Genomic DNA, 27936 nt, shown 5'->3' with positions numbered 1-27936 from the left:
TAATTACATAGTTGATAAAAATAAAGGAAAATGTACATATTTACTATGATTACTACTCATGCTCAAATAAAATCCTGTCTTTGAAATATAAATGAAACTAAAAGTAAAAATAAAACAAGAAACTTAACTCATAAATGTGAATTAAGATAGAAGCAAATTTGGGAGGAGGTTATTATAGAGAAGCTGCCCTCTGTTTAGGGACAGAGGACATTTGTCTGCAGGCAGAGGGGGGTGCAGAGTAACTCATCAGGATATACAGAAGTGTTATTATCAAAACTGTAAGGATCCTGCAGAATATACACCTGAGTAGGTTAACAGAATGTGCAGAATGTCTATACCTAAGTAAGTCAGCCAGAGCCAAGTTTGTATTAACTATCCAGGTTAGGCAGTGCCCTTCAGCTTTCTAGCCATCTAAATCTCTCGTTGGCTGGATGAGAATTACTTGGATTACTGGGTTGGCAATCCATGTCCTCTAGTTTTTATTTGGCTCTCTCCTAATCTTTTGTTGTCCTTTTTCTTAAGATTTCTAAGAGGTTGCTTACTCTAGTCTCCCCTGTAGTTATCAAGAGGAGTTTGCTTCTCTTGTGAGAAACTTGTTTGAAAGATGAATGATTTGTACTTGTCATAACTCTTAGAAAGACTTCCATCAAGCGTACCATGAACACTGCACATACCGTAGATGTCCATGCCCTGCAGGCTTCCAACATTCCTTCCGAGCAATCAGAAAGCAAGCTGCATATTAGCATATTTATGTAAACCCCTGTTTCACAAAACAAAGTCTTTACAGTCTTCTTTTAAGTCTTGGAGAGAGGGTGCCATGTAGAGAGAATAAAATGGAAGTCAAGAAACTAAATATTCAGGATTCCAAGAACTTATTTGGTGTCCATATAGAAGAGATTACTAAAGTGCCAGGAATCACTGGAGAAAGAAAAAAGAAAGTGAAATGAGGGGTATATTAGAAGAAGGTTTTGCAACTGAATCTTGAGCAACATAAAGGAAAATAAAGCAAAGCCCCCAGAAGCTGGGAAAATGATCGTATTTGGAGTAAGCATCAAGATGGAGATCAGAGGACCTGCCAGGGAAACCTCAGAAACCACCCAAGGTCTAATGGGCTGTCACAAAATGGGATGGTGATGCTGACCGTGTAAATAGGTCAGTCACATGCTCTTACCTCAGACTTCTAAGGCATGCAAGGTCAGAGGCTACACCTCAGGCACTACAGGAAAGGAAAGTAAAAGGAATAAATGTTACTAATGTCATTTGCAGTGACTACATCACTTTTCCTGAGCTAGATACCTTGGATGCCCCCTTGATCTCAGAATATGGCACCTTCAAGAGAAGGATGAGGTTTAGCACACAGAAAGAGAACCTCTGAGGTTCTCCCTAACCTCCCTAAAGAATCTAAAGCTTGCTATAGGAAAAACTAAAGTATAATTCTTATCTTTCCAAAAAAACTTAGATAGTAAACAATACCATTTCCATCACATTTCTAAACAAATAAAATGTATTAAGGGAAACGTAAGCACATTGTGTTAGTCCATTCTTGCACTGCTATAAAGAAATACCTCAGGCCAGGCGCGGTGGCTCAAGCCTGTAATCCCAGCACTTTGGGAGGCCGAGGCGGGTGGATCATGAGATCAAGACCATCCTGGTCAACATGGTGAAACCCTGTCTCTACTAAAAATACTAAAAATTAGCTGGGTATGGTGGTGTGTGCCTGTAATCCCAGCTACTTAGGAGGTTGAGGCAGGAGAATTGCCTGAATCCAGGAGGCGGAGGTTGCAGTGAGCCGAGATCGCGCCACTGCACTCCAGCCTGGGCAACAAGAGTGAAACTCTGTCTCAAAAAAAAAAAAAAAAAAGAAAGAAATACCTGAGATTGGGTAATTTATAAAGAAAAGAGGCTTAACTGCAGTTCCGCAGGCTTTACAGGAAGCATTATGCTGGCATCTGCTTGGCTTCTGGGAAGACCTCAGGAAACTTACAATCATGGTGGAAGGTAAAGGCAGAGCACGTACATCACATGGCCATTGCAGGAGCAAGAGACAGTGACAGGGGAAATGCCATACACTTTTAAATGACCAGATCTTCTGAGAACTCACTATTGTGAGAACAGTACCAAGAGGATGGTGCTAAACCACTCATGAGAAATCTACCACCATGATCTAATCACCTCCCTGCAGGCCCCACATCCAACACTGGGGATTATAATTCAACATGAGATTTGGCTAGAGACACATGTCCAAACTATGTCATACGTGTATTCTTCCCAGTGGGAATACAAACACTCATTTTTCACTTTGTTTTTCATGCACGTTGGTTAAATTATAATAATATAGTAATAATGGAAATAAAGGAAAATGTACATATTTACTATAATTTGTGTAATTGAGAGCAGCGAGAAATATGATGAAAACATGGAGCCAAGGAGCTTTCTGCGGAAAAGACCATGGGCAAAAAAATATTTATTACAATTAGGAAATCTGGTTTTAATTGGGATTATGACATTATGATCTTTAAGTTAAAGTCAATTGTGATCTTTAAAAAGTCACTTTGATTCTATGGCCCACAGTGAACTCAACCAAAATTTGCAGTTCATCTGTACCCCCAGAACCCAAAAATCTCCTAGTACATAGTAGGTATTATCAAGTATTTGTTGAAGGAGAAAAACAAAGACACTGACTTAAGAGTCTCTCAAATCCGTTCTAGCTTTCTAATGCTAGACTGTTCAATACAACAGCTACAAGGTATGTCGGGCTACTTAAGTTTGAATTTAAATTAATTAAAATGTAAAATTCAGTTCCTCAGTCACACTGACCAAATTTCAAGTGCTCAATAGCCACATGTAGCTGTGGCTACTGTACTCAACAGTTCAAAATTATGGAAAATTTCATCACTGTAGTCAGTTTTGCTGGACAGGAGTGCTCTCGGATATGATTAAGGAGAAAGGCAACGCATTGTACCTTCCTACAGACATGGCTCTCTGTTCTATGAAACTTCAAGAAAGGTTTACAGAGGGAACACCCCAGCAGAAATTAAGCATTCCCTTAGAGAACCAATCTGTTTCTGGCATGTTGAAAGCACTGCTTCTCAGGATAGTCTTTTCAACAAATTGTGCTGAACAACTGGACTTCCACATGCAAAAAAAAAAAAAGAATCTAGATACTAATTTATAAGACAATGTAGGAGAAAATCTAAGTGACCTTAGGTCTGACAATAGGTCATTAGATGCAACAACAAAAGCACCAAAGAAAAAAAGTGGTAAGTTGGACTCCATTAAAATTAAAAACTTCTACTCTAAGAAATACACTGTTAAGAAAATGAAGACAAGTCATAGACTAGGAGAAAATATTTGCAAAATACGTATCTGATAAAAGACATATCCAAAATATAAATAGAGCTCCTAAAACACAACAACAAAAATAGCTTAATTAAAAGGTGGGCAAAATATCTGAACAGGTACCTCATCTAAGACATACAGATGGCAAAAAAAAAAAAAAAAAAAAAAAAAAAAAAAAAAACCACTGTATGAAAAGATGCTCAATATCGCATGTAATTAGGGAGTTGCAATTCAAAAACAATAATGAGATACAACTATACACACACCTACAATCCATACTAACACTACCAAATGCTGGTGAGGATGTAGAGCAACAGGAACTCTCATTCACTGCTGGTGGGAATGCAAAGTAATCCACCCACTGTGGAAGACAGTAAGGCAGTTTCTTATGAAACTAAACAGAGTCTTATGTGACAAGGCAATGGTACTCCTTGGTATTTACTCAAATGAATTGAAAACTTTTGTCCCCACAAAAACCTGCACACAAATGTTTATAGCAACTTTATTTATAATTGCCTAAAACTGGAGACAACCAAGAGGTCCTTCAATAGGTAAATGAGTAAACAAACTATGGTACATCATGGAATGCAGTATTATTATTCAGTGCTAAAAAGAAATGAGCTGTTTCAAACTACAAAGACATAAAGAAACATTAAATGCAAATTTCCAAATGAAAGAAGCCAATCTGAAAAGGCTATATGCTGTATGATTCCAACTACAAGAAATCCTGGAAAATGTAAAACTATGGTGACAGTAAAGAGATCAGTGGTTGCCAGAGGCTGAGGGTTGGGGGGGAGTGAATAGGCAGAGGACAGATGTTTTTCAGGGCAGTGAAAACACTCTATATAGTATTACAATGAGAGCTACATGTCATCACATATTTTTCAAAGCTCATAGAAGGTACAACATAAAAAGTGAACTCTAAACTACTGACTTTGGTTAATAATAATGTATCACAGTGGCTCATTAATTGTACAAAGTATACTACATTAATGTGGGAAACTGAGGGGTAGGGATATAGCTTATGGGAACTTTGTACTTTCTGCTCATTTTTTTCTGTAAATCTGTAACTGCTCTTTTAAAAACGCCTACGAATTTCCAAAAAAAAAAAAGTCCTCAGAATTAGCTATAAACTCTTAGTAATATTTAAGACAGCAATAATCTGTTTTCAAAATGTAAAACAAGAAATACTCCCATTGTGTGATTTAAACTGCAGAGCAACACCCAAACATTAATGAAAAACAGCTTTCCCCACCCCCTAGTTAGGTGGAGAAAGCTTTAAGAATGATGACAATCTGCTCAAATATAATCACTGATCTAAATTTGCCTTATAATTCGAAAGCACTTAAGCCTTCTAAAAGTAAAGAGCATTCTAAATGCAGCTTAATGTTGATGAAACAACATTTGTGGTCAGGGCAGCATTCCATTTTGTGGCATAACATTTAGATCTGTAACTCCATTGCTGCCTCCTATAGCTTTCCTATTCAACATACATATTCACGAAGGTGAAGCTTTATATAACAAATGGCAGGGTACACCTTATCCCTCATTCAGTGTACAACACAAGCACATGTAGGAAAGCTTAACACAAGGCCTTAACATGCACCTACAAAATTGTACCCTGATGAAACAATGCCTAAGACTTGCTTTACTGCCAAAATGGCATATTTCGGACATCCCTTGAGTACATACTTGTAGCTCAAGATTCATTTTAATGGTGCCCCTAATTAGACAGTTTCCTAGTTGCTTGTCTCAAGAAACCATACTATAAACCAGGTTTCTCTTTTTTAAAACCTTTCCTCAAGGAGAGACAGTTATTCTATACTTTTTTTGGCTTGTGAGTCCCTGTTAGGTTTGAAATAGTAAAGCACCCTTGGGGACCAGTTGATTATGTTGAGAATGTTGGGGTACAAACTATATACAACAGAGGAAGGTGCAGAACATACCTCACAAGGCTTCTCAGCAACCCTGTTTTCACTAAATGGTTACACACTCCTCTGCCTCCCTTTCAGATCACCGGCTCCCTTACTACTCCTGTAACATATGATAATCACTCTTTCCTTGAGTGTTTCCTGCTTCCAGTACCAAACCCAGATTGTTCTCCTCAGGGCCTCAGAGAAGTAAGGTTCTCCTAATCCAGACCTCAAATGCATCTTGCAGGATGCTACAACATCATCCTCCTTATCCTGTGGCCAAAAAGACTCAGTCTCTAGGGAATTCTATAACTGGCTGCTCCCCGGCCTGGGGCATTCAGCCCAGCCTCTTATCTCATTTTTCCTGATTAGTTCCCTTTCCTGGCACAGCAAAACTGCTCTTGCATGTATGGGCTCTGACTTGCCCCTGACTTGAGTGGACACAAAAGACTTCCAAGCTTTCTAGCAGAGCTACAATCATCTGCCACAGGTGGAATTAATTCTCTCCCAAGTTTAAGAAGAATATATGGTCCAGTGTTCTTTAGGAACCAAGACAGATCAAAGGCTACACCAATTAGCACCTGAAAGGAACTTAATCTGCATTTGACTATAAACCTGGTTAAATCCCATTTAAACATGAACTCTTTGAAGAGATGGGCTGTCATTTCACATTTTAGAATCTAAAATTAAGTCTTAATTAGAGTAGAGACTTTTTTTTGAGACAGGATCTCTTTCTGTTGCTCAGGCTGGAGAACAGTGGCACAATCACGGCTCCTTGCAGCCTCCACCTCCTGAGCCCAGGTGATCCTCTCACCTCAGACTCTCCAGTAGAGTAGCTGGGACCACAGGTGTGCACCTCCATGCCTGGCTAATTTTATTTTTATTTTTTGTAGAGATGAGCTTTCCTTAAGTTACCCAGGCTGGTCTCATGTGATCCTTCAGCCTCAACCTCCCAAAAGTCCTGGGATTACAGGTGTGAGCCACCATGTCCATCCGACACTTTACTTTTTTTAACACCCCTAGCCACTTTAGTTACATGCCCTACCCAACCTGGCCAGATGCAAGATGATTTTAAAAAGAGGCATTTGAATCACCTCTTAATACTCTCTACTCATCAACTAGGAATATAGTTAACATGAAGTGTAACTACAAATAAGATTATACTGTAAAACAGAAAACTGACTGCAGAAATAACAGGCCGGTTCCCCAAAATAATTTTCTGCCATTTTCAAAATTCCATGGAAGTTTTATACTGTGGTTTTAAAAAAAAATCTCAATTTCAAACAACCCTTTGGTGGTTTCTGTGAATTACATCTAGAATTCAATGGGCTTTGCCTTGCTCCTGACTTGAGGAGACAGGGAAGATGACAGCCAAGCCTTAATGGTACCTAGTTGGTCACTCTGAATGCCCTTGTAACACAGCACTCTGTTGCACAATAAATTTGCTCTTCAGTCCTAACCCAAAGGAAGTGAGATCTTTGAGCCTTTTCAAGTGAAAGCACCCAGAGGATGGAGGTTGACCTGAGAACTTGGCCTCAGAGCTCCTCCTCCAATCTCTGTTGCCATGACACTCAGCTTATTTGGCTTCTCTTTGTTGACAAGCATGTCCATGGCAATTCACAGCTGACACCACACATCTTCCACTTCTGCTCCCAAACACCAAATTAAGAAACTATTAGGAACATCTGTGATTTATAAACAAACATTTAATAATTTGTTAAATTTGAGGCATGTTTAAAGTCTCAATCTCAATTCTCTTTAGAATATAATCAATTCTCATATAAATCAGTAAAAATGTTTTTGAGGACAAATTATTCAAATTAAGCATTTTGTCAATATTTCTTCAAGCTGAAGAGATCAAAGGATTCTCAGAATGTCAGAACAGCTAATTACTTGTAGAAAAAAGGAGGAAGTTTTCATTAAAAAAAAAAAAAAGTGAGTCTATAGTCAACCCTAAGATTGTTTCACAAATAAAATTTTAGTAGCAGGTTCAAGTACACCATTTAAAACCAAACTTAAGGCCTTGTTTTCTTTAGTGATGATGGCAAAGTCGGGCAGGGGCTCAACTGCTTGTGCAAATGGGGCAAACAGAACAGAAATAAAATGTAGCAACTAATACCATATATTGCCTTTCTTTTGCCTTTCCTACTAAACCATTAGAAAGAACTTTTATAAATCACATCCTTTCTGGATGTTCCTGCCCCTTGTGTACCTAACTAAAGGCAATTTGCTTGTTAAGAAGGAAAACAAAAAGATTAAAAGGGGGAAAATCAGCTTAGATTACACCACAGGATAAAGAGTTGAAAAAAAAATTAACATCTATCCGGCACTAATGGCTGATGAAACAATAAAAGGATATAACACTTTTACAATGTTGAAATCTGTTTGATAGAATGAGCCTATCTCAAAAATTCTTTGAGGCACACATGGGAATTATGAGACAGGTCATTAAGCCATGTACACTTTACTCTAGTTTCCATGACTATCTATCAGACAACTAGAACGTGTTTGATCTAAATGTCTCTTTCACACACATCTTGACATATTTTAGATGTTCATCCCCGCCAAATCTCATGTTGAAATGTAATCCCCACTGCTGAAGATGAGACCTGGTGGATCCCTCATGAATTGGTTTAGTACCATCCCCTTGGCGATAAACAAGTTCTCACTCTGAGTTCACGTGAGATCTGGTTTTTTAAAAGTGTGTGGCATCTCGCCCCTCTCTCTCGTTTCTGCTCTAGTCATCTGAGCTTCCCTTCACTTTTCTGCCATGATTGTAAGCTTCCTGAGGCCCTCACTAGAAGCAGATGTTGGCATTACACTTCTTATACTGTCTACAGAACAGTGAGCCAATTAAAATCTTTTTCTTGAGACAGAGTCTTGCTCTGTTGCCTAGGCTGGAATGCAGTCACACGATCTTGGCTCACTGCAGCCCTCACCTTCTGGGTTCAAGTGATTCTCCTGCCTCAACCTCCTGAACAGCTGGGATTACAGGCACGCACCACCACACCTGGCTAATTTTTAAATTTTTCGTAGAGATGGGGTTTCACCATGTTGGCCAGGATGGTCTCAATCTCCTGACATCATGATCCACCTGCCTTGGCCTCCCAAAGTGCTCGGATTACAGGCATGAGACACTGCACCTGGCCTTAAAACCTCTTTTTGAAATAATTTAGCCAGTCTCAGGTATTTCTTTATAGCAGTGCAAAAACAGCATACTACGTACCTTAACACACAAGACAGATACAGAGGAAAAGATCCAGACTATATATAGCTTTCTTACCTATGCAACCTAATATGTATTACATGATTACCCTTAATAAGCCATCTAAGAACTTTAAAGCTCTACTTCCAACATCTTTATTTCCCCTCTCCCAACCTCATGGAATATTTTTTTAAAAAAATTTTTAAAGGTCAGGCACAGTGGCTCATGCCTGTAAGTTCTAAAATTTTGAGAGGCCAAGGAGGATTGCTTGAACCCAGGAGTTCAAGATCAGCCTGGGTAACAATGCTAGACCCTACCTCAACAAAAACATTTAAAAGCTTAGCTGGGTATGACGGCATGTACCGTAGTCCCAGTTACTCAGGAGGCTGAGGTGGGAGGATGGTTTGAGCTGCAGTGAACTGTGATTGTACCATGGTACTCCAGCCTAGGCAACACAGTAAGAACCTGTCTCAAAAAAAAAAAGCCATAATACAACTATAATGTACCCACAAAAAATAAAAATCGTTTAAAAAGTACCATGGTAGGTAGCATCTACTATTACAGCTTTCCCAACTAGGGTTGGTCTCTACCTCAAGGGAGTTGAAGATCCAAGGACAATTTCTGACTGCCTCAAAATGAGCCCTACTAACAGACCATGCATTCTCAACAAGGGCGAAGATTGGCACTTGAAAGGTATATTTAAAAACCAAACCAAAAAGAAAAAAAGGTTTGCAATCTTCCAAAGGCATTAAAATGTCACGGTTGGGGGGCAGGAAGAAGGATGGCTAGAAAAAAACTTGTCTAAAAAGGTGCCTTCAAGGGTGAATAATGAAAAAAAAAGATGGAGAAACTCTGCCAGAGGAACCCAGAAGGGCCTCATGTTTGCTAATAGTTGGTTCAATTACCCCGAAAAATTACTTAACGACTCTCACCTTGATATACCAGCAACTTCATAGAGTTTTGGTTTGGGTTAACAACTACACGTGGCCAGCACCTCCTCAACCTTAATATTCCTTCCTCAAAGGTGCCTTTTACTAATCACTCTCTAAAGTGGGTCTCTCATCTTATTTTCCCAGCACTGCTGCTCCTCTTCCATAACTTGTAATTATATGCCTCTTTCCTTGTTTTAATTGAGTATCTCCTACACTAGGTGGCAGGCTCCATGAGGGTAGGGACTATATCTGTTTTATTTACAGCAGTACAATCAGCAGGTGCTTGCCTGGTTCTCACCAAGCTCTTCCCTTCACCAACCCTGATTTTGCTGACATGTTGAAGAGTGCAACAGGACTCTTTTCTAGAGATTAACCCTAAGAGATGGCCTCCAATACTAGTAATTCACTAACTCTTACAATCACTTCAAGATCCCATTGGTCCCAGAGCATAACCTGCCCCAAAGTTTCTCTAGGATCTTTCATTAAATCATAAAAATTTTAGTATGATTTTCAGAGATTTTACAATAATATACTTGATATTAAGAGGAAGGTGTTAGGAAAAGAATTTGAATATGTATCTTTCTTTTTTTTTTTTTTTGAGGCAGAGTTTCACTCTTGTTGCCCAGGCTGAAGTGCAATGGTATGATCTTGGCTCACCACAACCTCTGCCTCCCAGGTTCAAGAGATTCTCCTGCCTCAGCCTCCCAAGTAGCTGGGATTACAGGCATGTGCCACCACGCCCAGCTAATTTTCTGTTTTTAGTAGAGACAGGGTGTCTCAGGTCAGGCTAATCTTGAACTCCTGACCTCAGGTAATCTGCCTGCCTTAGCCTCCCAAAGTGCTGAGATTATAGGCATGATCCACTGTGCCCCGCCTGTGACTATCTTCGAAATGCAAAATTGCACATCAACAAGGAACTTTTTACTCCTCACCATGTCCAAGTTTTAAAAGATTTTTCCTTTTCTCCGCACTCCAGTGGCTGTTATTCTACCCTTGGGTATATCAATAACTGAGCTGCTAACAGGGAGATGAGGCTATGAGCAGTCTAGGGTATAAACCTATTCCGCATCTATTGTGATCATGAGGTGATCACATTTGTACATGGAGGAAGGAATCAAAATTGAGATACAATCTTTTCAAATCACACAGCTAATATTTGTACAATACTCACCACCCAAAAACAGCCTTTGCTCAGGTAGAAGGAGCGAAGTCAGTCATATTACAGTGCAGTGAATCTTAGTGAAAACATAACATGAGGAAATCAGGACTCTCTATCAAGAAAAGTTCTTTTGACTCACAACAGTAACAAGAAAACACATATCTTTCTGCAGTTTCAAGACATTGGGGCAAGATTCTATACTACAAGTTTAGTTGAAAAAAGTGAAACAATTACATATGTAGGTACATATGCATATGTGGATTAAAATGAAAGATGTATGAAATCCTTCATTCCTTCAGTTTTCTATTAAATGTTGTCTTTAATTAGGGTGACCATATAACTTAACATCCAAACCTGGCCAGTTTTGAGAGTGAAAGACAGCTTTACTAATGAATAAGTGCACTAGGACAATAGTTATACATTGTGACTAGGGTGAACTAGGACACACAATCACCTTAATTATTGTAGAATAAAGGCCATTGAAAGCTGCAAGAGTTCATGAAATAGAAATTAGACGTAACGATATTCAAAAGTGTGTCTCCCACTAGTAAAGTTTTAAAAAGCTTTCAAAAATGAATTTTAGGCCAGGCGCGGTGGCTCAAGCCTGTAATCCCAGCACCTTGGGAGGCCGAGGCGGGTGGATCACGAGGTGAAGAGATCGAGACCATCCTGGTCAACATGGTGAAACCCCGTCTCTACTAAAAATACAAAAAATTAGCTGGGCATGGTGGTGCGTGCCTGTAATCCCAGCTACTCAGGAGGCTGAGGCAGGAGAATTGCCTGAACCCAGGAGGCGGAGGTTGTGGTGAGCCGAGATCCTGCCATTGCACTCCAGCCTGGGTAACAAGAGCGAAACTCCGTCTCAAAAAAAAAAAAAAAGAATTTTAAAAGATCACTTCAACAAAGTATTTTGTCCATGTGGGGAATTTATGTTCAAGAGACTAAAAGAATAAACAGCAAAGTATTAAAATAGTGTATTGATCTCAAATAAGATCAGAATCTGAAGTTAATATTTTCTTTAATTAAGAAATTCAATCCCTTCTAAAAACATAAGCAAATCTCCTATAGCCATTTCTATACCGGTCTCTAGTAGCATTAATTATTTTTCTTACTATGAAACATTAGCACAAAACAAAGATTTATAACCTCCTCTTGCTTCTACTCCTCCACCTAAAGGAATAATCCCCCACTAGCAATACACTTAAAAGTCTCACAACACCTAGTATAATTGGGGTGTTGCAACAGGAGATAATGAAGTGGAAAACAAACTGACAGAAGTAGGAGAGAAGAAGAAGAAGAAAAAAAACACTTCCACATAGTCCTGGTAGCCAAATAATGACCACAGGGAGGAAAGAAAGGAAACTTCCTAAAAACCCTTTTGAAGTTGCCATAGTCAACTGCTACCAGGTAAATAAAACCCAAACTTTCTATATCTCTAAGCACTTAAGTGTGCAATAGGGCCAATGAAACTTTCAAAAATGATAAATTACAGGAAGTAAATTTAGAGATGTCTTCACCCAAAGAACTCAGAGGTAGGTGAAAGATGGAGTTTCTGAAATAGGTAAGGGGATTTCCACAGGTTTTCATATGACTCCCAAGAAAGTACAGGGTACAATGAAACATTCAAGAAGAAAGGAATGGAGCTAAGCAAGCCTTCAGAATCAATCACTGGCGATTGGTTTCGTGGTGGTGGAGGAAGAGTCAGAGAGGAGAGGGAGTGATATCATTCTGGGCAAAGATAGCCTCAGCCCAGGCAAGGCCGTGGCTACAGAAGGCAGATGGCACAGGAAGAGGTTAGCAGATTGCTTGGAAAACAGGAAACCTGGTCTCTTCATTTTCCTCTGCCTAAGAGAACACAGTAGCAGATGATATAAGCAAAAATAGAGCATTCAAGAATATTCAACTCATTAATTCAGCAAACGTGTATGAAGTGGCAGCATGCTAGGAAATACCAGAAAACAAAAAGGATAAACTCTGCTCAAGGCACTCTGTCTAGAAGAAATCCAGAAGAAACACAATATAAACAGAAAACCAGATTATAATATGGTAGTACAGTGACAAAGAAAGGCCTACGAACTTTGGAAGAAAAAGAAGGCTGGTTCTGAGGCTGTGCTAGAGTTACACGAGATGCAACTATCGGGAGGAACCGGTGAAAACTAACAAAACCCTCTGAAATCATCTTTGTAACTTCCTATAAATCCACAATTATTTCAAAATTTAAAAAATGTTTTAATATGCAAATTTAAAAAAAAAAAAAAAAAAAAGAAGGCCTCTAGCCCACAGGGTGAAGTGGAAAAGGGAAAGGAAAATTTCCTGCAGGGGACGCTGGAGGTAATTCATCTGTGCTTTGAATGACCCCTTTAAAAATGCTCAACAAGATCTCAAATATCCTCCACATTGCTAAACCCAATGAACACTATGTTCTCATCTTACTCAACTCAGGAAGAACTTACAAGAGAACTGGTAACTCCACCCTGTCTTAAACATTCAGTTCCTGCGGCCTCTGGGACATTGTTCTTCTGGTCCTCCTCACTGGTAACCACATGGTCTCCTGCCTGACTTACTACCTGTTACCCCTCAGGGCTTCTCTGCCTATAGAATATTCCCTGGTGATTCCAGACTTCCCACAACTTTATATATCACTTCTGTACTTACTACACAACTCTGGGCCTGATCTCCCCGCTGAATGCAGGCCTCTGCATCACAGCTGGCTATTTGACATTAGTCACCATTGGGATGACTAATGAGCAACTGGAATCAATGGCTAAACTACAACTCCATTCACTACAACTCTTCACTTACAAAAAAAACTAGGAGTCATGCTTAATTTTTTCTACTATTATGCCACACATTGTACCTGTAAGTCTCCAAAACTCTCAAACCCACCCATTATTCTCAATCTCCAACACCCTTCTTCAAGCTGCATCAATTCTTATGCAGAATGCTGCCAACAGCCTCATAACATCTCCTTACTTCTACTCTAACCCCGTCCTATTCCACTCTCTGCTCAGCAGCCAGAGGGATCAGACCTCATTCTCTTTCTTATGTCACATCACAATGCCTTGTCGTGGCATTTGGAATAAGACTCATTCTCCTTACAAAGCCTGCAAGCCCTACTCAATTCGGTCCCGCCTGCTTTGCCACACCCATCTCTCACCTATCTGTTGCTCACAGGCTGCAGCAGATTGGCCTTCTTCCCATTCCTGTGTAAGCACGCTCTTTGCATCCACAGGCTGCACACGCTATGTTCACTCTGCTGAGTCCTTTCCATCCTTCACATCTCAGTGCAAATCTGACCTCTTCTGATGAACGTTTTCTGACTGTCCTCGGGTAGGCCACCCCAGTCACTCTTTACTTCCTTCAAAGAACTAGTCCAAATCTCAACGTATTCATTGGTTTTACTTGCCTATAGTCCTATCAATCCTGCTTTTCAATACCTTTTCCTCTCTCAACATATACAACTGATTTCCACTGGAGGAGAAACCTAGACTCCTGTTTACTGATGAATCCCAGAATCAAAAATGAGGTCTAGCATCTAGCAAGTGCAAAAACTAAAAATGTGTTAAATAATCAATTTCCGAAGAAATGGAAGAGAGCCTGGAACTATGTCTCAGCAATCTGTGTTGTGTAGGTATTTGATTAAGTCAACATATTTATGAAATCCAAGGCAATCTATCCTGGGGGCTTGATGAATGCAGTGGCTTCCCCAGTGGTCAGCTGAGTTTTCTGCTATAATAGTCTTCATCTGCACTGAGTTATTATTTTTCCCCCAAAAGAACTGTACTCTTCTCCCTTCCCTCCCCTGCCCATCCTCTCTCCCAGTCTCTCTACTATGCCTAGGTCTTCTTACATTCTAATCATATCTGCTCCTGGCCACCAAATATTTGCTATCAAGTAACGATTTCTCTGATCTAGGTTTTACAGAGGCCTTAATTCCCAAATTGTCACGGTAAGCAACTGAAGAAGAACACAAATTAGAAGACAATATTACAGACAAAACAAGGCAAGGATAGGGTAAAGATGGTGATGTACAAGAGGTAGACAACGAGGTGACAGATGAAGAGTTAAATGTACTGATGCACTGGAGCTATGAGACCAGTCCAGATGCAAAAGTGTATGAGTGCCCATCTTTTCCATAATCATGAATCAAATAATCTAAACATTTCATTTACAGGCCCTGGCACATCTCCTGGCATTGATATTCACAAATTGAAGGTACAGATAACCTCAGAGAGAAGTTTCACTTAACATTTGTTAACTTATGCTAGCAAAAGACACTGGAACCACTGTGCTGTGCACTCACTGAGTAACTCCATGATATAATTCAGTTGTTTTTTTTTTTTTTTTTTTTTTTTGAGACGGAGTTTCGCTCTTGTTACCCAGGCTGGAGTGCAATGGTGCGATCTCGGCTCACCGCAACCTCCGCCTCCTGGGTTCAGGCAATTCTCCTGCCTCAGCCTCCTGAGTAGCTGGGATTACAGGCATGTGCCACCATGCCCAGCTAATTTTTTGTATTTTTAGTAGAGATGGGGTTTCACCATGTTGACCTGGATGGTCTCGATCTCTTGACCTCGTGATCCACCCGCCTCGGCCTCCCAAAGTGCTGGGATTACAGGCTTGAGCCACCGCGCCCGGCCAGTTTTTAAGATATAATATGCCAAAGTCACTGGATGGTGACGCTTAATGAATCGTCTTCAGATGTCTGAGGGGTATCGTTCCTTAAGGATAAGGCTGATTAGAGCTGCACTACCCAGTACAGGAGCTGCCAGCCACATGTGAGAACTAAGTGCTTAAAATGTGGCCAGTCTGAACTGAGATGTGCTGTAATTGTAGAATATACATCAGATTTCAAAGACATGGAAAAGAATATAAAAATTCTTGAAATGTTTATATTAATTATAACTGGTAACATTACATATGATAATATTTTTGTATTCTGGGTTAAATAAAATGTTATAAAAATAATTTCATCTGTTTTTACTTTTTGTAATGTGGCTGTAGGAAAACTCAAATTACATAAATGGCTATCATGTATGGCTCACGTTATATTTCCATTGACAGTACTGGGTTCTCAGGGATGGTTAACTCTTCAGGGATGCTTGGCCCATTGATTCAGAGTCTGCTCTGGAGTAAGCTCAGAAACTAGTTCATCAAAGACAAATAAGCTCTGGTTCATATTAACAAAAGATACAACAGAGAATATCAATCTTTTAACTTATCAAGAATTGCTGGAAGATGGAACAGATACTCTTCTGGTACTAGTGAAGGTTTCTTACTTGGCTACTTATATAGCCCAGACATCCCCATTCTGTCATAGAGATATTGGCAGGACAAAGCAAACTATTAACCAAGAATTGCTTGACAAGGATAAACAGTAAGTAAATGAGCCAGAGTCTGACGGGACACGGTACCCACAGAGCCAGGACTCAAGAAGTTTCTAGATTAGAGAAGCAAGGGCCTAGAGAAATCCCCAAATCATTTTAGAATACAGACCAAAACTTTCTGTCCTCCCACATCAAGTTTTTATTCAAACATGTACATTTATAAGAGAAATTTAATCCATCTTATATGTATATTTTCCTCTTAGAGTCACAAAGTGACTCCAAATCTGAAAAGAATACATTTTAAAGAACTGCAAATATGAAAATATTCTATCTCTATGGTTTCAGAGTCTCCACATTTTTTTATACTTCTACACAAGACAGTCTCTTCCCCCTAGAAACTGCTATTTATATTAACACCATCTAGCTAATTTTCCACCTGTATTTCTTAAAATTTACCAAAATTCTACACTATTTCTGAATCCATTTTTTAAGACACAAGAAAATTCCCAAGATTTTATTTCTTACTCTACTGCTATTGCCACATAGTACAAACAGAAGACCTTTAACTAAATGTAACACTGTTATCACGGGGTTCCTTAAAAAAAAAAGACCCCATCTATTGTTATAATTCTTATTCATTTTATTTTTATCGATGCTAAACTGTTGCCCAGGCTGGAGTGCAGTGGCATGATCATAGCTCACTGCAGCCTCCAAATCCTAGGCTCAAGAGACTCACCTGCCTCAGCTTCCTGAGTACCTGGGACTACCTGTACATGCCACCACACCTGGCTAATTTTGGGGGGGATAGGAATGGGGGTTCTGGCTATGTTGCCCAGACTGGTCTCAAACTCCTGGCCTTAAGTGATCCTCCCACCTTGGCCTCCAAAGCACTGGGATTACAGGATGAGCCACTGGGCCTGACCTCTTGTTCTTTTTAGTTGCAGAAGTTGACACTGTGATTCTAAGATACAGTATCTCAGAATGATAGGTCATATCTCAAAATGACCCATATTCATTAGGTCATCTAGTGCACGTATGTAGAGGGCTACAGATCTATTGTATGTATGTAGGGTCTATAGCCCTCTACATACATACAATAGATGAGCCAATGAATGATGCCACCTTTTGTTTACAGCTGTTGTCCTCTGGGATTTCATAACATTGCTAGACAAACAGAGACAATACCAAATCTTCAAAAATCAAAAGGAACCTGGAGGAACAAAAGTAAGTGATAATCTCTACCATCCCAGTATCACCATGCTGGGACTATCATTTCATCCTAAACAAATGCAAAGGTATGACACAACTACACAGGATGCAGAGCTACAGTCCCGTTAGGCAACTCGACAAAAGAGCTTCACGTGGCTCCACCTGCTCCAGAATCACTAAGACACTTTTTTCCTGCAAACCTGGTTGCTGTCATTTTAAATAACTGCTAGGTATAGAAATATATAGAATCATCAAAAGTTAACTCCCCCTCCCACAAAGTGGGTAATTTTACATGTAAAATAAAGCAGCCCTCAAAATGTAAACCTTGCTACACTTAATGTGTCTGTAATCATGAGATAAGGCCACCCTTTCCTAGGACTGACATATGGAACAAGTCAAAATAGATTGCTCCATATTTGTTTCTACTGCTGCTCTATCAAGTTACCACAAAGTCAGTGGCTTAAAAGAACACAAATTTTTTTCTCTTACAGTTCTGGGGGTCAGAAGTCCAAAATGGATCCTTCTGAGCTAAACATCACAGTGTCAGGAGGACTGTGCTCCTTTCTGGGGGCTCCAAAGGAGAACTCATTCCCTTGCCTCCTCCAACTTCTAGAGATTATGTGCATTCCTTGGCTCGTGGCCTCCTTCCATTTTCAAAGTCAGGAATAGCTGTTTGAGTTTTTCCAATAATGTCAACTCTCCTGTTGTGACTCTTCTGCTTCCCTTTTCCACTCAGAAGGTCCCTGTAATTACACTGGGCTCACCCAGATGACCCAGGATGATCTTAATATCAACATCAGCTGGTCAGCACCCTTAACTCCATCTGCAACCTGAATTCCCCCTCCCATGCAGGATGAGTGAGAATCCTTTATCTGAAATGATTGGGACTAGAAGTGTTTTCGACTTTGGATATTTTTAAATTTTGTAATATTTTCATTTATTTTTCAAATACATCTTATACACACAGCTTGAAGGTAATTGGCTATGTTTTAAATAATTTTGTGCGTGAAACAAAGTTCTGACTGTTCTGTGACCCATCACATGAGGTTAAGTGTGGAATTTTTCACTTATGGTGTCACGCTGGCACTCAAAGTTTCAGATGGTGGAGCATTTTGGATATTTGGGTTAGAAATGTTCAAGCTGTGTAACACAACAGATTCATAGGTTCTGGGAATTAGGATGTGAATATCTTTGGGGAGCCATTATTCTGCTTACTACCATCTCCAATAGTAATTAGAAAACAAAGAAACCTCAAGTGTACAAGCTACTCTCCTTCAATGAAGTTTTTAACTAATTTACAACAAACGAAAACCCTAAAGCTTAAAAAAAAAAAAAAAAGGAATGCTGTTAGAACAGCAGGCCTGAGATTGCTGCTCTTCTTGCTCAGCTGAGCGGGGATCGGAAGAATGCATGCTTCCTTCCCAGACTCATTACCAGGGTCAATCATGCAGTCAGAAGCGTTTACAGAGAAATGCTTCATAATACCATAGTGAAAATTAGTATCATTGTCTTTTTTTTGGGAGGGGGAAGGGGAAGAATCTCGCTCTGTCGCCCAGGCTGGAGTGTAGTGACGCAATCTTGGCTCACTGTAGCCTCAACCTCCCAGGCTCAGGCAATCCTCCCACCTCGGCCTCCCAAGTAGCTGGGACTTCAGGTGCATACCACCACACCTGGCTAATTTTTGTGTTTTTGTAGCTGAGGGGTTGCATCATGTTGCCTGGGCTGGTCTCAAACTCCTAGACTCAAGCCATCCACCCTCCTTCGCCTCCCAAAGTGCTGGGACTACATGCGTGAGCCACAGTGCCCAGTCTATCAATGTCTTTCAATAGCAACATTGAAATATATAATCCAGTTGTAATCCTCCACATGGTACATCATAAGGCGTTAATCATATGTTTGAATAGGTGCGATTTTTTCTTTGGCAAAATTGCATACACAAGGACACGAATAGGGCCCAAACTGTGAGAAACATGCTGGATTCCACAAGCAACAGGGTAGTAATCAGATTCTGAAGTCAGACTGCCTGCTTTCAAAATCTAATTCAAATATTTACTACCTGTGTGGCCTTAGGCAAGTGTCTTAACCTCTCCGTGTCTCAAGTGGGGATTCTTAAAGTGATTTTTCGGAGTAAATGAGTAACAGTTGTTAAGTACTTAGAGCAAACCCTAACACATAGTGAACATAAGTATTTGTTAAATAAACTTTCAAATGTTCCTGCTTGCTGCTTATAAGTTGCCAATCAAACCATATTTCAAGGGAGCAAACTTCTCAGCCCTAGCTAATTTACCATATGGCACATATTTTACATACATGCAAATATATTCAATGACATTCATGCAGAAGAAGTGGTATATTACACTAACCAGAACAATACCCTTTGTTGCTATTACAGTTTGGTAGCAACTACTGGGATAGTAATAACTGGGTGGTTCAAAAACTCGCTGAACAAATGCAAATATCAGAAGACAGTAGCAGCTGTGTTAAAGAAACTGTCTCAGAGCCTCCTAAAGAAAGACGCACAGCGTCGGCGAGGACAGTAGGGTTTGTGATTCTTAATGGGCCAGGCTTTTCCTGGGACAGTGGTGTTCATGGTACAATACTCCCCAGAAGCCTAAGGTCTGTGAGGGACAGTACCAGTTGCGCTAGACTACCGCTACCAGCATCTGCTGAGAGGGCAGGCATATTGTGACTGTGGCTTCAAAAGCTTTTCAGCATTCACAGCTGATGTTATATACTTCTTATGAAAGTTCTCGAATTCAATGGCAGTGTACAAACCAACTTCAATCCTATTATTTTAACCCCCCCCCCAAAAAAGCGGGAGGGAAAAATACAGGGCAGGATCCAGCTCCTATCAGCACAGGCAAGATGTAACACATGAATGTGGAAATACCATTCCAAAACAAACACGCTACCTTAACAAGAAAGTATGGTTCCGTTTGACGCAACAGGATTAAAATCTTTGTTTTAAAAGTTAGAATTGCAGCTTATATGCAAAACGTAATGATTGCTGAGCCCTTGATTGTGTACTGTGACGCAGGCTTACTCTCAATGTTTTCTACATGGGAGCCATATAATTCAGATAGTCACCTTACTGGGTAAATATTCGTTTACTCCCATTATGCAGCCAGGACATGAAAGTTCACCTGCTCCAGGGCATCTAGTGATGAGCAGCAGTGCTGAGACTCAAGTCCAAGCCGGCCTGACTAAGCCTGTCAGGGTTCACCTCTGGCATAATTTCATGACCTGAAGGCAGCACAGGCCAAAGTTCCAGGAGAACTCTGAACAGCAGAGTCCCAGAAGAGCATACACGTACAATCCTATATCAAATAATATCTCTCAAAACCTAACATATCTCTGAAGCTAATGGAGAGAAGACAGCCAGCCATGCAGGGTACTGGCAAGTGCATGCCAATAGCATGAGCTGGGCCTGGCGTCAAATCCCTGCTCCACTTCCCACCAGCTCTGTACTACTTGCTACTGAAGGGGACTTTTGCCCTGTTTCACCTTTAAACACTTTCCAAATTGTTTCCATACCTCCAGAGTGGATACAGTTCCCATTTTGCAGAGCCGTCTGAAGATGAAGATAGCAGTTCATTTAATCTTCACTTGTACTTACGGTATCTATCATTATTTAACCACCACTATTTGTCAACACTAATTCCATCTTCTGTGTTTGGGGAAGCTTGGAGAACCCAACTGTGTGGACAATTAACCTCTCTGTTTCAAAGACTTAATTAACTTCACATTCAACTAATGCTGAAAGTCTTCCTGAACAGTCTCCACTTATCTTTGGAAACAGGACTCTAAGGTCTAATATCCAGAATCTATGAGGAACTTAAATTCACATGCAAAAAGCAACCTCATTACAAAACGGGCAAAAGCCATAAACCGACATCTCTCCAAAGACAACATACACACAGCCAACAAGCATATGAAAAAAATGCTCATCATTAATTACTAGAAAAATGCAAATAAAAATCATAATAGGTATCATCTCATACTAGTCAGAATGGCTATTAGTAAAAAGTGAAAAAAACATGCTAACAAGGTTTCAGAGACAAGGGAACACTTATGTACCGCTGGTGGGAATGTAAATTAGCTCAGCTAATGACTGTGGAAAGCAGTTTAGAGATTTCTCAAAGAACTTAAAACAGAACTGCCGTTTAACCCAGCGATCCCATTACTAGCTATAGAGCCAAAGGAATATAAATCAAAATCATTCTACCATAAAATTGATGCACATGTATGTTCATCACAGCATTATTCACAATAGCAAACACATGGAATCAACCTAGATGCCCATCAACAGTGTACTGGATGAAGAAAATGTACATATGCACCATGGAATACTATGCAGTCATAAAAAAGAATGAAATCATGTCTTTTGCAGCAACATGAATGTAGCTGGAGGCCATTATTCTAAGTGAATTATCAAAGGACAGAAAACCAAATACTGCATGTTCTCACTTATACGTGGGAGCTAAACACTGAGTACACATGGACCCTAAGAAGGGAAAAACAGACACTGGGACCTCCCTGAGGGTAGAGGGTGGGAGGAGGGCGAAGACTGAAAAACTACCTATCAGGTACTATGCTATCTGAGTGACAAAATAACATGTACATCAAACCCCTGTGACACACAATCTACCCGTGTAACAAACCGTGTAACAAACACCCAAAATAAAAGCTGGAAGAAAAAATAAAGGAATTGCGTGGCTGAGCAGGGTGGCTCAGGTCTGTTATCCAAGTACTTTGGAAGGCTGAGGTGGGTGGAATGCTTGAGTCCAGGCATTCAAGATCAGCCTGGGCAGCATAGCAAGACTCTATCTCAATTAAAAAAATTAATTTAAAGAATAATAATATAAATAGTATATAGAAGTATAGTGGAAGAAAAAACTGTACATATAAGGGAAACACGCAATTCAGTTAAAGCTTCTTTAAAAAAAATACGCCCTAGTTTGAAAACTTTAAGCGGGATATCATTTTAAATAAAATCAATATAAACATGAAATTATAAGGCTGAATTTCAAATTGTATAGGGGTTTGGCAATAGAGGGAAAACCAGTTATAAAATAACTCATTATCCAATTTGACTTTAATTCTATTAGCTCTTTCTTTAAACTTTGCTTTGAATTACAAGTCATTGTAGAAATTAAGAAAGTAAACTGATCTGGGTGTCTGTATGAAGTGGCTGAAATGAACACTATTCATATTCTAACATCCATTAGCAAAACCTTAAAGATAAATTAGCTAACTGGAAATCAAAATAGAAAACTCAAGGAAAAATTAAAATTTTGACTCAGAGTAGCAAAGATGTGTTATTATTGTAAAACTTGGGAATGTTTCAAGAAATGCTTTATATTTAGAATGAAAATTAATGAAAATTTCTTGCACTTTCATTAAATCAGCCCCAAAATGTCAAACAACAAACGTGCAATGTTTTTAAAGAAAAAAGTGCCCTATTTAAAATTGATGGAACTTATTCTAAAGCTAGTGATAAATCTGCTAATGCAACACCTGACAGTATTTAATTCATCTATCTCACTGGGTTCTAACACTTCCTCAAACTGTAGAAGTAGAATGTCCTTCAGAGAGTTCCCCAGCAAAATTAGCACCACTCCATTCTGCTATATTTCCCCACAAGACATTTAGCTGCATGGCTAATAAAAATAACAAACACAAACAATACTTTAAGAAAGTTTGTATGTTCCCTTTTCAAGAGATAAATCCCTTGCATAATGAGCTACTGCTCCACTGTGTGGCTCCACAAAGCAGGTTGATCCTACAGCTGAATCTTATGAGACACACTAAAGGAACGCAGAAATTAAGACTCTTACATTTTAAGTTAAAGAGACAGGGAAAAGCTCTCAAGTTCTGAATACAGTTTAGGAAAAAAAGCAGCTAAATTAAACATTATGTTTCACCTTTTAAAATGCAAATAACTGAAATACTCGTGAATGTGTACACAGATATAGCTAGAACGATTTAAGGCAGACCTGCTTAATATATTGAAAAACTAAGTGTTCAGCAAGAGGCGTTTGGTTGAGACACAGCCACGTAACAGAAAGCTAAAAATGATGCTGTATAAGACTATGTTAGTGACGTACAGCTGTCCATATTCGGATGAGAGAAAAAGTAAGCTGGAATATAGAGAATGAACCCATTTTTGTAGAGATGTTAGCTTTGCCAACTTCAGAAAAGTTACTTAATTTCCCTAAACAGTTTTAGCCTCAGTAAAAGAAGGTAATAAGAGTATCTACTTCACTGTGGAGTGTGGATTACAAGAAATTTGATGTATAAAGCAACTGTCAGGTTGCCTGGCACGTAGTGAGAACAATACTTGTCAGCTCTTTGTGTTATCTGTTGTGTAGGGGCAAAAAATAAAGGGGAGGGGGCAGATATAAATGTTAAATGATTTTCTAGGTGGTAAGATTATGGCAGATTTGTTTTACCTATACTTTTAAATTTCCGTAACACATTACTTATAATATGGGAAAAACTAATAAATTGGAATGCTCATACACTGACAATCCTCTTAAAAATCTACCATAGTGCTTTGTACACAGCAAATCTTTTTTTTTTTTTTTTTTTTTTTTTTTTTTTTTTTTTTTTTTTTTTTAGGCAGAGTCTCGCTCTTTCACCCAGGCTGGAGTGTAGTGGTGCATCTCCCTGCAACCTCCGCCTCCTGGGTTCCAGCGATTCTCTTGCCTCAGCCTCCCGAGTAGCTGGGACTACAAGCACACGCCATAATGCCCAGCTAATTTTTGTATTTTTAGTAGAAACAGAGTTTCCCCATGTTGGCCAGGCTGGTCTTGAACGTCTGACCTCAACTGATCTGCCTGCCTTGGCCTCCCAAAGTGCTGGGATTACAGGTGTGAGCCACTGTGCCTGGCCACACAGCAAATATATCTTAGTTGAGGTGAACTGGCCCTTGAGATTTCATTTAAGGAGGCTTGCTTTGAATATGTAAAATTATTTAAACTGAAGAGCTACAATTGTCCATATTTTATTGGATAAAGCAAGGAATACTTTTATTATTCAGCCTCATAAAAAATTTATCAGCCCCTATTCAAGATCATTCAGAATGCCACCAGATCTCCCAGTATCAGTGAGAGGCAGCCTAATCACTTCTCATCTCTTCTTCCCAAGTTCTCAGCAATCTTTTTCCCCTCTTAATAATCACAGCCAGAGGTCTCTATTGGACTGTAAGTCTCGAGGGGGGGCCGGGGGGTGGGGAGGGGTGGGGGGGTGTATCTCCTTCATTTGCATTGCTAGCACCTAGCATGGTGGCTGTTATGAGTTGTTGCATGTTAAAGGTTCCGCAAATAAATACAAATAAATATCTGGTACTAGTAGTTCAACACAACGTCTTCACTTTCCCCATTGAAACAATGAGCTAAAGGTGAGCAAATCCTCATTTAGTCTAAAACTGTCCAAAACTCTCAGTAATTATTCCTTTAAAAAAGGAACATCTCACCTCAAAGTATCACTTCAAAAAAAGTTCTCACTGGTATTCCATTGTCTATTTTAATAGTTTTAAGATTATTTGTTTTTTCCCCCTATATTTTGTTTAAAGTCCCACACAAATCCCAGAGAGTTTAAGTAAACTTGCTCAAAGGAACACAGCTCAGAGAGCCTCGGGCCTCCTGGATTCCCATGTCTATGATCTCATGACACTGTAACTGTGGTAAGACAGTTCTCAAATCTTTCACCTTAAGAGTTGTTGTTATAGTTATGGTAAAAGGAAATGTCTTCACTAACACGGGTACAAGTGCTAAAGTTTCTTCCGAACATTTCCTAGGGTTTTCACGAGATTCTGGAGGGGAGAAACTCATAACAGGGTGTAGCCACCTCAAGGTGTTCAAGCACTTCCCTCTAGGTTCACAGGTCAACCAGCTTTATTTAAAAATGAAACCAAAGGAACCAAATTAAACATTAACTTGTAAAAAAAAAAAAAAAAAAAAAGAAAGAAAGAAAGAAAGAAAACAAAAAAGCACACTTCAGCCAGACTATTGTGAAGAATATTAGATGATCAAAGAAAGGGCCTAAAGAGAAAATTTTGCACTGTTTCTTTAAAAAAAAAAAAATGGTAATGGTAAAGTTAGCTTCCTACACCTCCTTTCTTCCTGTAAATTCCAGGTTGTCACTTTCAGCCATTGCTCTGACATTGTTTAAACAGTAAATGGCAGTTCCCATGACACAGGATAGAAACCATAACCTTCTCAGGTATCCGCAGTCAAATGTTTAACTTGCTGGAAACATCACTTCCCTATCTAAGGAACTTGCCAAAGGATTTTACACGTTAACCCTCAGCCCCCTAGGCTTATAAGGACATTCTGTGGAAATTAATTGGTTGTTAACTAAGCCAGCTGGAACATACTATTATTTATATATAAACAGCTATAATTTGTTGGGGTCTGCTTTGTATTAGGCATTACGAGAGGTCTTTTGTGCTTTAATCCTCATTATTATCCTCATTATTAATCCTTATTTAATCCACCTTATTATCTGAAGTAGTTATAATCCCATTTTACTGGTTCAGAATGTTTAATGTGCCTGAGCACCCACCGTTAATAGAGGAAACTGGGAATGAAACCAAGGATTTGAAAAGTTAGGTACAGATTCAAAATCCACGCCGAATCCAGTGACACTGAACAGCTGAATCGCCTCAAAACATAACGCACGTGTCAAAATGATTTTAAGGTCATTTTATAGAGCAGGCAAGACTTGAAGCAGAGGAATGGCAGCACTAATAAATAAAAAGACTACAGGACATAATATTGTGAGTTGGTTTCAAGCTTCGGATAATTAATGATTATCCATACCGCTGGATGGATGTTGACAGTGGTTCATTGCCCCTTATTTTCGCTGAGAAACCAAGTCTCCCCTTCTGTAAGGGGAGCAGCTCTGGAATGCCACACGTTGAAGGGTTTCCGTGTGGGTTGCCCAGAGCTGAGCTGTTACTGTTCACACATCATCAGTAGGTGCCTCTCGGAAAAAGAAAAAAAAAGAAAAAGAAAAACAAACCACACACACAAACACACACACAGTCCCTCCTCCACCACCTGAACTTCAGCCCTGACCTCCAGAGTGGCTCTGGACAATTTGTGGTTTAATCTGTGCCCTTTCAACGCCAGTACCCAGGTGCCCGACACAGGTTACAAATGAATGAGCTGACTGCTCGAGCTAGGAGACTAAGGCACACATCCCTCCTCCAGCAGACAAAATCGAGGAAGGATGCCCTGGGCGGGGAGGGTGGGGGCCGGATTCAAGCCACGTACCGGCTTCGCAATCCACCTTCCCCCTCCCGCGCTTCAGAGGACTCGCAGCTCCCCAGCCCATGCTCCTCCCGGCCCCTCCGCGCGCTCCTTACCCGCTGGCGGCTGGGGCTCCAGACACTCCCAGCTGAAGGCACTTGCTCCCAGGAAAGGGATCTGCCAGGGGACGGAGCCCGCTGCCGCAGCCGCCACGGCCAGCTGCGGGCGTCACCACCACCGGGCCGAAGCCGTTAGAAAGTTTGCGCGGGGTCTCGGCCTCCCACGCCGCAGCCCCGACAGGGGAAGCAGGTCTCCGGTCCCTCCCGCGGCCGCCGCCCCCGAGGCCGCACTCGGCGGCGCTGCAGCACGGGCCGGGCTCCGAGCGGCAGAGGGCGGCTCCGTGCGCGCCGAGGGCGGGGTCTCCCCGCCCCACTCCGCCCGCGGCGCGGCGCTCGGTGTTGACCGCGGCCCGGCGCCCGCTCTCCCCGCCCGCCGCGCGCGGCCGGCTCCCTGCGCCCTGCGCCCTGCGCCCAGCGCGCTCTTGACATCATTCATTCTCTCACAGCCTCGCCCGCCCACTCCATTTCCAAACAGTGACTCACCCGTCGGCCCGGTGGCAGCAGCGCCCGTTCCTGCTGCCGTGGCTCTCCTGGCGCAGAGTGGAGCTCGAAAAACCTGCGCGACTTCTTAAGAAGAAAATCGCAGCCGACCCTCCCCTCGCGGCTGTTTAAGGTGCAGGGAAGGAGGGGCTTGGCAGGCAGGGCAGATTGGCTCCGGGCGGAAAGGCTGAGAGGGCCTGGAGCTGACCTCCCCGAGCGGTGACAGAGAACAATCTGGGAAAGTTCTTCGGGTGCCACTCCCAGCAACTTTCAGGGGTGGGGCTGGAACGGGATCCCCCACCCCCGCACCCGGCCTGTTTCGGAAACTGCTTCCTGACCGCGTGTGAGTGGGCTTGGGAGCGCCAGCGTTGATTCAGAGGGTGTTGACGGGGCCTAGGTCAAAGAGGTGGGTTTCCAAACCTCACAGCGTTGCCTGGCAAGGTTAGTCATCAGTCCACATGATGTGAGCTGGAAGGGTGCTCCAAGCTAATGAGGCTGGCAGTACTCTCCCTTTCGTGCCTAACCATAGTGTCATTTGTCCTGTTAATTGATCTGCTTCTCATTTAAGGATAAGGAACCGCCACCAAAATAAACAGTGAAAGTTGTTATTTGCTTAACTGAATACTGCGCTTTTCCGCAGCTTTTGGGGTGCACAGCAGCCATGCGTGGTTTCATCGAAGGCCTCAGTAGTTCTGTTTTTAAAGAGGGATTGCTGTCTTTAAAATGGTCACGGTTCTACATTGTCCTGGAGTTGACTATTTATACATCTCTGGGCAGTTTTCAAAGTAAATGATGGCACCCTCAGGGAATCTAACTAGGAATGACCAGTCCGAGGGAATTTGGCCAAATCTTTATTGACGTAAATGTTTTACATTAATGTTTACTTCTGGACAAGGTAATTATGTTTAGGATTTGCACTGGTTTATGGGTGCTTCCACATAATCAACAAAAATAATGAGGGGAATTTGGGTTTCTAGTACAGGTGTCATGTGAGTCAAC

At 40.8% G+C, this 27936-nt stretch overlaps 1 protein-coding gene across 11 annotated transcripts in view; it reads right to left on the bottom strand.

The window, feature by feature from the left end:
* Positions 1 to 27936, bottom strand: part of SGMS2 (sphingomyelin synthase 2) — a 176864-nt gene that overhangs the window by 61586 nt on the left and 87342 nt on the right. For 2 of the 11 annotated variants that reach the window (XM_003929474.4, XM_074396545.1), the window contains exon 1: positions 26941 to 27173. The exons of 1 other annotated variant lie outside the window; for it this stretch is intronic. The gene's annotated coding sequence lies outside the window, so the exon portion shown is untranslated. Of the gene's footprint in view, positions 1 to 1171; positions 1846 to 26454; positions 26705 to 26940; positions 27174 to 27936 lie in introns of those variants that run through there. 8 more of the 11 variants (XM_074396547.1, XM_074396548.1, XM_074396544.1 and 5 more) reach the window with 6 other exon arrangements.

Source organism: Saimiri boliviensis, chromosome 3, assembly GCF_048565385.1.
Source record: "Saimiri boliviensis isolate mSaiBol1 chromosome 3, mSaiBol1.pri, whole genome shotgun sequence".
NCBI lineage: Eukaryota > Metazoa > Chordata > Mammalia > Primates > Cebidae > Saimiri > Saimiri boliviensis.
This window is presented reverse-complemented; position numbering and strand designations above follow the sequence as displayed.